Genomic DNA, 12,503 nt, shown 5'->3' on the forward strand with positions numbered 1-12,503 from the left:
CAAACTGGAGCTGTACCCCTAGGACCATGTCGCATTAGAGAATTTTATACACAAAAACAGAAGTGTTTTAGGTGAGGCAGTAAAGCGTGTTATTAATGTTAAGCAGCAGACGTATTAATAGGCAATCTCAGGAAGGTAAGTTTATGACCGAGAGCGTCTTTACATTTACTCAGATGGAATGAGATTTTTATTTTAATTGAAATACACCAAGCTTTCAAAAAGCCCTCTTGTGTCGCATCCAAGTAAGAGCAGAATAGGTCCCTTATAAGAGGAAACCGCAGATCTTGAAAACAGTGGTGTTCCTTGATGTTCTCTGGCCACACTCCTGCCTGGTTTAACTAACATTTCTGGTAATGGAATTGCTTGAGTCTCAGAATTAGTTTGCTTAGAATTTTTATGTTTCTGCCAGGCCTCTTCCTGTTGACATATTCATACTGAATCAAAATTACTTGTGTGACATCATAAGCAGTATAAGCATAGCATTTGAAAACAGTCTTAAGGCTCTGATATATTAATTAATCTGTTTTGGGTACATTTGCTTGGAAACCTGAAATGAAGCCTGTTTTAGAATATAGTTGTTTTTACAATATAATCTGAAAATGAGTTAGAAAATATTTAATCCCCATGACATTTTTAAATGGTCATTCCCCATCTCTTAACATCTTATACTCCAACTAAGGCATTTACTTAATGGAAGTGGGGAAGGTTGCAGAAACACAATATTTTAAAAATAGACACACCAATGCCCTCATTTTTAGAAAGATTATACCAAAGCACCACTCACTGTTTTTCTATTGTAATCACCTATGAACAAGAAATCCTCATTATCTTTTTAAAACTAAGCTGCTGGTATAAAAATTGAAACTGTGTATTACTGAGTGATAAACTATAAAATATTTATTAAAAATATGAATGTACAGTATGCCAAAAATGGACACATTTCCAACCAGAAAATGGACTATCTGTACTCTCACTTAGCTCTCAGATGAAATATATTTTACCCATTAAACTTTTTGGTCATTAACTGCTTGACCAAGAGACTGAAAAGCTAAGTGATTTAAAGCCAAGGAGTTAGGAGATGCTGCCAATGGAAAAGCAAACAGAAACTTAAAACATCTCTGATATATCTTATACTCTGGGTATAATATAAATTTAAAAGAAAGCATCACTGATATTATGCAAGTTAGTAGGAAATTTTAAGTGGTATCACTACCAGTTTTTAAGAAATCCTATAATGTTCAGAGCATTTTTTACATTCAGACGATGTTCTGCAGGGGTAAGTCATTGCTATATATGTGGAGCTCCTTGTCATGTAAAACCATTACTGCTCAGACAACTGGTCAGAGGCTGGGGGTGCCAAAAGCAAGGCAGCCTCTGCCCTTAGAGAATTTAGAGTGGGGGAGGGGAGACAGATGAGTTAATACATAATCCAGGAGAGGGACCGAGTGAACAGAGCAGGTAGGGAAAGTGTTGGTCCTGGACTGCATTTGAAAATACCCAGGCGCAGGCTTCCAAAATAGAACATTGCAGATATGGTCTAAGACCCTTTCAAACGTTATCCTAGCAGCATGCTCTTCGCACGGGAAAGTGGGCTGCCTGGGGGAGCCGGCCTGTCTTGATGTGGGAATCTGGGGAGAGGTGGGTGTGAGGTACGTATTAGCTAAAGATATGATCAACCAATTCCTTATATTTATTAAACTATAAATTCAGAATACTGAGATCATTTTAGGTAAGTGAGCTCTTTGGGAGGTCCAGCTAAAGCTCTGGGTTTTTTTTTTTCCTTAATAAGACCTCATCTGGTGCTTAGGTTGACTTTTTATCACAAAAAGAGGAAAGAAGATGTTTCCAGGGAAACGGTCTCAACCCCTCAACCCCACCTGCCTTTTGGAAATTACCTGGGGATCTTTAAAAAGAAACCTCAGGCTTGGTCCCGCCCCAGGCTCTCTGATTGAACTGGAACCAAGCACTGGTATTTTTAAAGGTTTCCTGCTGATTCTCATGTGCAGCCAGTGTTGAGAGTCACCAATTTACCTACACTGGGTTTTATTTCCTCCAAGATTTTCTAATAAATTTCAGGAGACTGGCTCAGCCCATGTTCTGTTGACAGGTTTCCCGATCGGCTATTCTTAATTTATTATCAGTCCATGTGTTCTCCCTTTGGAAACACAGGGCACTTTCTGCTGTTACAGGAAGTGATGTCAGCTGCTGGAGAAATACTCATCTTGGGCTCTGAGCAGAGCAGCAGGGCGGGGGGAGGCTTTCTCCTATAGCACTGTGCCTTCAGAGATTGAGTCTCAGCCCCAAACCACAATTTACTCTCCTGTTTTTTCCACATTGCTGTGGTATGACCAACTGACAGGTTTTGTTCTAGAACCTTCTATTCAGTCATTTACCAGGTTCTTCCTGTATATGCTGAATTGCTCATGCAGCTGTTTGAAGGCTGTTTTTATGTATGAAGTTGAAATATTTTGTATTTGGTATGTCAGTCTGCCCATATCCTTCCTTGCTCTTGACTCATCAGTTACACTTACATATTTCCTTTGCTTATCTCAATTTACATAACATTTCTGCATCGAGTCCGTTTCTACCACTTTATTCTTTCTTTCAAAACATACCTATTGAATGATAAACATGTGCCAGGCCTTTCCTGGACATTGGAGACAGATCAGGCTAAATTCTTTCCTTCCTGGGACTTACTTTCAAGTGGGAGGAGACAGAAGGGAAATACTTATGTTCAAAGGTTCTAATTGCTATGGAGAAAAGTAAGGCAGGGCAGGAGGAAAGGGAGTACTGGGTCCATGGGTGGGGTTGTAATATTACATGATCAGCTTTGCCACATTATGCAAGCAAGGGCTGGTGAAGGCTTGGACCACAGCTACAGTGACAGAGATGGGGAAATGGGGTTGGAATCTGTGTAAGTTTCAGCAAGTCCTGAAGTAGGCCAGGGACTGGGCCACCCAGACATCAAGAGGAGGAGAATTCTAGGCATAGTGTACTGGAAATGCAAAGGCCCTGAGGCAGGAGTGAACCCAGATGTTCAAGAAACTGTTAGAAGGACCAATGCGGTTGGAGCCAAGCAAGGGAGGTGGAGAGGGAAATGCCACATGGATGGAGGTTGGAGGAAGTGCAGAGTACATAGGGCCTTGTGGGATCTTTGTACAGATTTTCACTTTTTCTCTGAATGAGAAATGATTGTGAGCAGAGGAGAAACTCAATTTAATAGGATTATCCTGGCTACTCAGTTGAGGCTACTCAGTATGGATCAATGGTAGAAGCAAGGAGACCAGTTATGAGGCTATTGCTATAGCCTAGCTGAAAGATGATGAGGGTGGTAACAGTAAGTCAGAAATGGTTACAATCTGGTTATATTTTTAAAGGTAGAATTTTTTGCTTTTAAGTAAGTGTCTATCTAATATTTCCACTATTGTTCTTAAAAGATAGAACCTCAAAATCTAGTAAGGGACCCCAAAAATCCTAGTTTTAGCAAGCGATTAACTTTCTAGCTCTTGAACGCCACACATTTAGTAGCTTATTGTCTTTTTTAAAAGAATGGAAGTATCGTTAATTTCACTTGGGGTTCACAATAACTTCCCACAGTCCTCACTTTCCCATTTTTCTGCACTTTTGCATTGCTGGTCTTTGTCATTGAGTATCTTGACCCAAACCATCAGTGATCACTACTGCACTGCTGTTGCTTAGAAAACACCTGTCCTTCTCTTCCTGTGGTCTTTACCTCATTCTGTGGCCAGGGGAACAACACTGAGGCAGTCAATAGAGTAAAGAGCATGATACTGCTAATATTATAAAGGAGCCCAAGATTCAAAATAAATCAGGATGAGAACACCCCCTCTTCTCACTCTTATCTCCCCTCTTCCAACTCCCTGAACAAGGCAAAGAATGGAGAGTTTCCTTTTCAACCTACACGTTAACCTCCCAGGAGGCCTTTTATGCCTTCCCTGCCTTCCCTATACTCCTAAGCATAATGCAAGGTATCATGAGAAAATACTGAGTTACAGAAGAAATCTGGTGGTTCTTTTTCCCTAAGCCAAGTGCATCTACCTCTAAATTCCGGTATTCACAGAAATATTTGTCACATATGTTTCACAACTGGGAGAATTTCACAGTAAGTGTGTACTCACTTTTCATTCATTTCATTCAGCGACTATTGAGTACTTGGTTTGAGCCAGCCAAGCTATTCCGCATACTGGAGATAGGCACAAACCAAAGTCCCTGTAAATTAAGGAATTTACCTTGTAAGGTGGGAGACACAACAAAACACAAGCACATAAGGAACACATCTGATTAAGATATTGCTGTTGAGAAAAGTTAGCAGAATGAACAGGGAATTCTGGGATAGTGTGCTACTGGTGGTGGCAAGTTAGCATTGATATTTTAAGTACAGTGATCAGAGAAGGGGTCTCTGATATTTGTGCAGAAACCTATAGGAAGTGAGAGTGATCCAATCCCACATCTGGATGGAAAATGCCCTTTACTGCTGGAAGTCTTTAGGTAGTTTTTTTCTCTCTAAATACTTCCTAAGTGACTTTTTTCTGTCCATGGCTTTAACTACTTCCTCTACCCTAGTGATCACCAAATTTAATCTTCAGGTCAGATATTTTCCGCAACTCTAGCATAATATATCCAGCTGTTTATGGAACCCCTCCACTTGAACATCTAACAGGCATCTCAGATTTAACGTGTCTCTAACCAAACAACGCACCACCCCCTCCCCAAACCCGCTCTTTCTGTAGCTTCACTCCCCCTTAGTAAATGGCAACTCCATCCTCTCTGATTTTCAAAGACTTAAATCTTGGTGTCATCTCCCACTCTCTCAAACCCACATCCATCCATTAGGTAGATCATGTGTTACTTAAAATGGGGAAAATTAGAAAAGGAGGAACTTGGGAAGATGGTATGAAGAAATTGAGGTAAAATAGAAAGCAGAACAGTAATAGAAATACCTGCAGAGTGGTATTTGATGATATGAAGAAAACTGAAGCTAAAGGAATGTGAGCTGTGGAAATCAGGTTGATGTGAAATCCTATGATAAGTCAGGTTCCCCTAAAAGAGCTACAACTTCGAGTCGTCCAATATGTTTGGCTATGTCTTAACATCAAGAATTAGTTGGCAGATGGCAGAACTAAGGCTGTTGCACCGTAGATTGGACAGAGACTTTAGATACCCTTGGGAGTTTTTGCCATAAAGTTCACCTAGAGCATTTTCTCTGCCCTGCCTCTGCAAACATTGGGGGACCTGGATGGGGAAGCTGAAAATGCAGAGTCATAATTTTTAATAAGCATTGAATGTTTGAACCATTTTTTTTTTAAAGAAAAACTAATCCTCTTTGTGGGCATGTCTGCAATAAAGCAAAAAAATAAACCACTTTGCTGAAACATCAGGGAAGGGAGATTCTGACCATTTTCTAGGGGCAAGAAATGGTTAGTAATTGTCTTGACCGTATTAATTTGAATAAGAACAATGAAAAGGAAGTAAGTAGTCACTGTCCTTCTATTTTAATTTGGAATACATTTCCCAGTATTCATATTCCCAGTACAAAAGGTTCTTGCTGTTTTGGTCCACTGGGTTCCTGGAAATCACAGGCATATCCCCCCCCAAAGGAGACTGAAACAGTTTAAAATTTGGGGTTTAGCATCAAGCAAAAAATAGGTATAACCAAGAGTATAGCATAAAGGCCTCCTGTGACTGTGGTAAAATTCTATTTCTCTAGCTACTTACAGGAGAAAAGTAAGCCCCACACTGGTAATTGCTTTATAGAGAAAAGCTGAGTCCTTTCTAACTGTTAAAAAAAAAAAAATCTTTCCTCAGACTGGGCTTCTCTCTCAGTGCCAGATTTTAGGCTAGAGTGTGCAAATTGCGAATATGCCGTGAATTCAGTCCTCAGATAGCTAACTCCCCAAATAGATGTTTTTGCCAATGGATGACAAGGCTGAATTTCCAATAAAGGAGATTGTTAGAGACAAAAATAATTTTTCTCATGAAGTAAATGAGCTTGGGCATTGGAATCTGACAGACTGAGTGGGAAGTTTTGCTACACCACTCCCAGGCTTTGTAACCTTGGAGAAATTATTTAATCTGTCTTTGCATATTTCCTCTACTATGGAGCCAAGTAATACCTACCTCATGAATTTAATGTGGAAGTTTAAAAAAAAAACTCAACATTTAGTGCCTGGCCATTAATAGGCACAATAATATTATATGTTCATAGTTATCTCCTTCCTTTCCCATTTAACAAAAATGATTCTTTTCAAGTTTGCTTCTTGTGTTTTTATACAGAATTATTCTTTAGTGGGATACCTCAAGCTAAAACTAGAGACTGGAAACCACCAAGGAATTCTTACTCTTCAGAGTAAACTCCATTTCACACTGATTATGTTTGACTATTAGCTTTATTGACAGTATATCGAGTGCTGATTTCCTACCCAGTACTGCAGTTAGTGTTTACCACAATTATCTCTTACACACTTTCCAACTCTGTGAAAGAAGATACATCCTTTTCCCCATTTTGAAGATTTTATTTATTTATTTTTAGAGAGGGGAAGAGAGGGAGAAAGAAAGGGAAACATCAATGTGTGGTTGCCTCTCGAGTGCCCCCTACTGGGCATCTGGCCCACAACCCGGGTATGTGCCCTGACCGGGAATTGAACCAGCAGCGTTTTGGTTTGCAGGCGGGTACTCAGTCCACTGAGCCACACCAGCCAGGACTTTTCCCTCATTTTAAAGATGAGGAAACAAAAGGATTTAGTAACCTGTTCATGGTCACCCAGCTTACAAGTGGCAGAGCCAGGATTCGGACTGAGGCACTTTCACGTCAATGCTGTGCCGCCAACCACTATAATAATAGAGTGATACTAAATTAATATGAATGTCTGTTCTTGCTTTAATTATGAGAGATATATTGCCTTCAAAAAAAGTAGAGATTGGGCATGGAAAATGTAACTTATTCCTTATGCTTGTTTTGTTGTTGTTTTTTTTTTTTTGTCTGTTCTTTTTAGAATGAATGGAAGGTCTGTGCCATTTGGGGAAAAGTGTGTGGGTGGAAATAATGTAAAAGGTGAACGTTTAAAATCATTTAAGATCATATGTCACTGAAGAAAGTTTTATTTGGTCACTGTAGATTTTGCTTCCCCCTGTTTAATTTCATGAGTTAAAGAATGTGCAGAATATTTATTAGTTCAGCTTAGTCCTTATGACTATGCTTTTGCTCCCTTGGATATTTTCATTCTTTACTCCATTTACATGTTTTTTCCTGTTGCCATGGTAAAGCTCATTTCATGATGTGAGAGACCTTATGCTGAAGAAAGTTTTTTTAATGTCAAGTCCCACATTTTCACTTCCACATTTTATCTTGCTGTTGCCAAGGCAACCCGTATAATTTCGTTTTCTCTTTGAAGTTGATACTTTAAGCTGTTATGCCCTCATGCTGACTCACTCGTGTTCTTACGATTTTTTTCTGGTTTAGTTTCTGTAACTACTTTCTTTACACAGGTGTTTTCTGCTTTTCTATAGTCATAATAACTGACATACTGTTGGTGGAGTGTTTAAGTATTTTGGGGGGGGGTTCCAAATCCCACTGGGAATTAGAAGAGCACTATGGACCTTCTCACCAGGGGGAAAAATACCAGTTTAAGAACTAGTGGGTGAATATACAATAGGGAAGGGATTGTTTCTTCAATAAATGGTGTTGGGAAAACTGGACAGCCATAGGCAAAAGAATGAAATGGGACTGCTGTCTTACACTATACACAAAAATCAACTCAAAACAGAGTAAAGACTTGAACTTAAGACCAGAAGCCATAAAACTCATAGAAGAAAACAGAGGGGGTCAGATTCTTGACATCAGTCTTGGCAATGATTTTTTGGATTTGTCACCTTGGCAAAGGCAACAAAAGCGAAAATAAACAAGTGGGAATACATCAAACTAAAAAGCTCCTGTACAGCAAAGAAGCCATCAAGATGAAAAGGCAAGCTACAGAATGGGAGAGAATAAATGGGAGAAACTGTAAATCATACATCTGATAAGGGGTTAATATTCAAAATATATAAAGATCTCATACAACTCAGTAGGAAAAAACAACCTGACTTTTTAAAAGAACATAGGATATAAATAGATATTTTTCCAAGGAAGAGATACAAATGGCCAACAACTACATGAAAAGGAGCTGAACATTGCTAATCAGATAAATACAAATCAAAACCACAAGGAGATATCATCTCATACCTGTTAGAATCGTTATTATCAAAAAGACAAGAAATAGCAAGTGCTGGGAAGGGTGTGGACAAAAAGGAACTGGGCGCTGTTGGTGGGAAAGTATGTAGGTGCAGCCACTATGGAAAACAACATGGAGTTTCCTCAAGAAACCAAAAGTAGAACTACCATATGATCCAGAAATTCTAGCTCTGGGTATTTATCCAAAGGAAATGAAAACACTAACTAGAAAAGATACTGGCACCCTCATGTTCATTGCAGCATTATTACAATGGCCAAAACATGGAAAGAAACTAAGATAAAGCAAATTTTATATATATATATATATATATATATATATATATATATATATACCTATATATGTATATATATACACACACATATACCTATATATGTATATTTATATAAACACGTGTACTTATATATACACACATACACATACACACACACATACAATTCAGCCATAAAAAGACAAAAATCCTGCCATTTGTACCAACATGGATGGACCTTATGCAACATTATGGCGAATGAAATAAGTGAGACAAAGAAAGACAAATACTATGTGATCTCACTTAAATGTGGACTCTAAAAACTGAACTCATAGATACAGAGAACAGATTGGTGGTTACCAGAGACAGGGAGGAGGTGTGAAATGGGTATGGGGGTCAAAAGGTACAAACTTCCAGTAATAAGATAAATAAATCCCAGAGATATAATGTATAGCATGATAACTATCATTTGGAATACTGTGTTGTAATATATATAAAAGTTGGTAAGAGAGTAGATCTTAAAAGTTCTCATTACAAGAGAAACAAGTTGTATCTATGTCTGGTGATGGATATTAACTAAATTTATTCTGGTAATCATTGACAATATATACACATATCAAATCATGTTATTATATACCTAAAACTAATGCAATGTTGCATGTAAGTTAAAAAAGGAACGGATGGAGATGTTGAGTAAGTAGTATTTGTACTCGTACCGCATATTATCCAAATCCACTTTGCTCTTGAGTTTTGAAAAGCAAGTTGCAAGAGTTTGTATAGCAAGGGATTTATCCAAAAAAACCTATCTCAAACTGTTCTAAGTTCAGATTGTGAAAATTAAGATACCTGTTTATTTCCATTTCATTTTTACTTCATCCCAGGACAATCTCATGTTAGGTTTTAAATCTCTGTTCTTCTCTTGGCAAACTACTTGCAGGAGTTAAATGGCTAGTTGTCATGCATCTATCTTTCTTCTTGTTGGTCTGGCTCACACAAACTGTTGGGGTTTGAATCCATCCAAAGAGCTGAGGAGCAACGAGAAGGCATGACACATTGTGAGTTTCCTTGTTTACAGATGTATTGCCCACATGTTCGACTAGCTTCTTATTTATCTTTTATCCCCAATACTTGACACATAGTAGCCGGATGACAAATGTTGGAAGAGGAAGGGAAAAATAAAAGGGAGGGAAGGAGGAAGAAAGAAGGATATATCAAAGTGAACAAAGGAAATTTTAAAAAACAGACCAAAGACGACTATCCTCTGACCAAAGACTGAATTTCCTGTGTGTAACTCAAAAGTCAATTCCTAAGGAGGTATTCTGTCTGGGTTTTGAGTCAAGTGTCTACACTGCAGGCTCAACCATGTTTGGAGAGATACAATGGGGGAACAACAGCCTGTGGCCCTTATAATTGCTGTTTGTGTTCAGTTATAAGAAATTACTAAGCAGCCCCCTCACTGGTAAAGACGGACTTATTCCAGAACAGCATTCGCAACATATTGAAAATTTTGTAAATTCAGGACAAAACATGGACTACTCAACCAGAACATAGGGAGTCTTTACACGGAATTAACAAAAGAGTTGAGGCATCATGTGGATGATGGAGTTGAGTTCACATTGTTAGAAGGCAGTTTAGCCACATGGTACAAAGTAAAACTGCTGAGGTCTACAGGCTTCTACAAAAAGGTGGTTTGGGTAAATTGTCGTAAATATATTAAAGACTCTTGGTAAGTCTTGGTGGCTTTTTGCCATTTCAGTCTGAGAACGCGTAACTTGTCCTCTTAGTCTCAGAGTCTGGACCAGCTTGGGCTAACCCTACCCTGTGTCTTGAGAGACAAAAAAAAATATAAGGTCCAAACTTATTTAAAATAAACAAAACCAAATTTTTATAATGAGTGATGGAGGGCAACGTGCTGCATATCCGAGGGGGAACAAAAAGCCATCATACCTTTCATTCTGCCCCGAATGTTCTGCTGGCCCTGGCCTCCAACTTTACCTAGATAACTCCTCCTTCCTGTACTTTGTATTTCCATGCAGGCAGCAGTTACAAAACCCCAGCAGCTCAGGCGCCTCAGTATACTATCCGAGTATCCTAAACTTCCACTTCATCATACCTATCACATTTAGGATTAAATGGTTTTGTGTAACTATTTACTGTCTGCCTTTCCACCATAATGTAAGGTTCTTAAGGATCGAGGTTATATCTCTCTTAGTCATTGGTATATCTACATGACTGAGCTCAATATCATGCAGATGAAAGCTACTCTGGTACTTGTTAAAGAATGAATGATGTTTCCATGCACTGCGGTAGGTGCCGGGGATATAAGGATTTTCAAAGACACTGCATTTATCCTTGAGAAAATTTGTGCTCCTGGAGTAGCAATCTCCAGTGATCATTTACCCCTCTCTCAGTGTCCAGAAGGAACCCAGGATGAATTAAGATTTTATGGCTTCCTCCACCTCATTTTCCAAATCCCACTTCTTTCCCACCACACGAATCTCAACACTCTTTGTAACTAAGGACACTGAGTAGAAGTGAACCAATGTGTCTCTCCACCAATTTCTCTTTCTTTGTTGAATGGACATGTATTTTTTGTTGTTACAGAAACAATTTTAATTTATGCCTGTGTAACTCTTTTTTTAGATCCCTTTAACATTGGTCTGTTAAGCTTTTAACATAGATCATCTGAAAATAGTATCAACATTAAACAACAAATAAAAACAAACAAATCTCCACAGTTGCTCCATAAACTGCCTCTTTTCCCTTGACCTTCAGCCACCCCAGAGATCAGCCACCATGCCTACATTCCACTTTACTTCAGAACTTCCAACAGAGCTGTCGTGAAATGTTTGACTTTTAAAAGTAAGTTTTTTCTTGTTTCTTCCGTAGTCTTTCCTCCTAAAGCTAAAATTTTAAATAAATTTCCATGGCCTTTATACACAATTTTTGATTTCTTAATAGTTGTGATGAGTACTTAGAGCCTCCCAGTTTAGCAACTCTTGAACTCGTTTTGCTCCTCTCAAGCATTCATAGTCCACCTTTGCATTCCCCGCTGCCGAAGTCACCGAACAAAACCTCTTCTGAAACCATCCCCAGATAACTAGGTGTCCCCATGCAAGTTGATGTGTTGCTCAGCTTCAGTATCTTGTTTTCTCGGTCTCTTAACCATTTTAAAAGTAAGTTTGGCAGGTCTCTAAATATTTTTGAGATGGTTTTCTCAAAAAGACTTTATCTGACGCCAAGCCATCTTTCTTACTAATAAATGCAACTGCAAGTAAACAATTTCAAAATACTATACAGTTTGTCTATAAAGATGGCACTGAGAAGGGTCTTATTCAAATTAACTCATGGACTTCAAATTTTTTCCTTTTTTTTTTTTTTGGCTGACAAAGTATTGAAATGAATCAGTCTGAGACCTCATACTTACACTGTTTTTATTACTTTGTTTTTAATTAATTATTCATTTATTTCATGAATACATGTTTAACACCCATTATGTGCCAAAGACTGTTAGGTGCTGGGAAAACAGTGGAGGGCAACATCGACCCAAGAACCACACAGATCAGTGGAAAATGGTGTCCGTGGCCGTCCTGGGATGCACAGTGCTGGGGGGGCCTCCGGACTGGGTTTGACCTGCTCAGGGAGATCTGGGAGGGCTTCTGTGAGCAAGTGGAGTTAGAGCTGAGCTCTGCAGGATGTATAGCAGTCTGCAAAGGAGAGGCGGATGGCAAGAACATTCCAGTTACAGTATTAGTACCACAAGACCCTGCTACTATTGCTTATATCTCCTCTGCAGTGACTTTTTGAGAGTCACACCTATCACTTGACTTTTGCAATTATATAGTGTATATCACCTACTTTTACAATTTCCTTTGCTATAGTTTTTGTTGCTCTTGTTTTTTATTTTTTAAGTAAATAACAAATCAGAAACATATATTTTAATGAATGATTCATATTTCCCAAGCATTTCTTTCATTTAGATTTTTGGCACAGCCTAAGGTCTGAGA

At 38.6% G+C, this 12,503-nt stretch overlaps 1 protein-coding gene across 1 annotated transcript in view; it reads left to right on the forward strand.

Annotated features, from left to right (window-relative positions):
- Nucleotides 1-12,503, forward strand: part of LRRC8C (leucine rich repeat containing 8 VRAC subunit C) — a 78,274-nt gene that overhangs the window by 18,180 nt on the left and 47,591 nt on the right. The gene's annotated exons all lie outside the window — the stretch shown is intronic.

The sequence above is a fragment of the Pteronotus mesoamericanus genome, unplaced genomic scaffold, assembly GCF_021234165.1.
Source record: "Pteronotus mesoamericanus isolate MK-2021 breed Mesoamerican mustached bat unplaced genomic scaffold, CSHL_Meso_final scaffold_31, whole genome shotgun sequence".
In the NCBI taxonomy this organism is placed as follows: domain Eukaryota; kingdom Metazoa; phylum Chordata; class Mammalia; order Chiroptera; family Mormoopidae; genus Pteronotus; species Pteronotus mesoamericanus.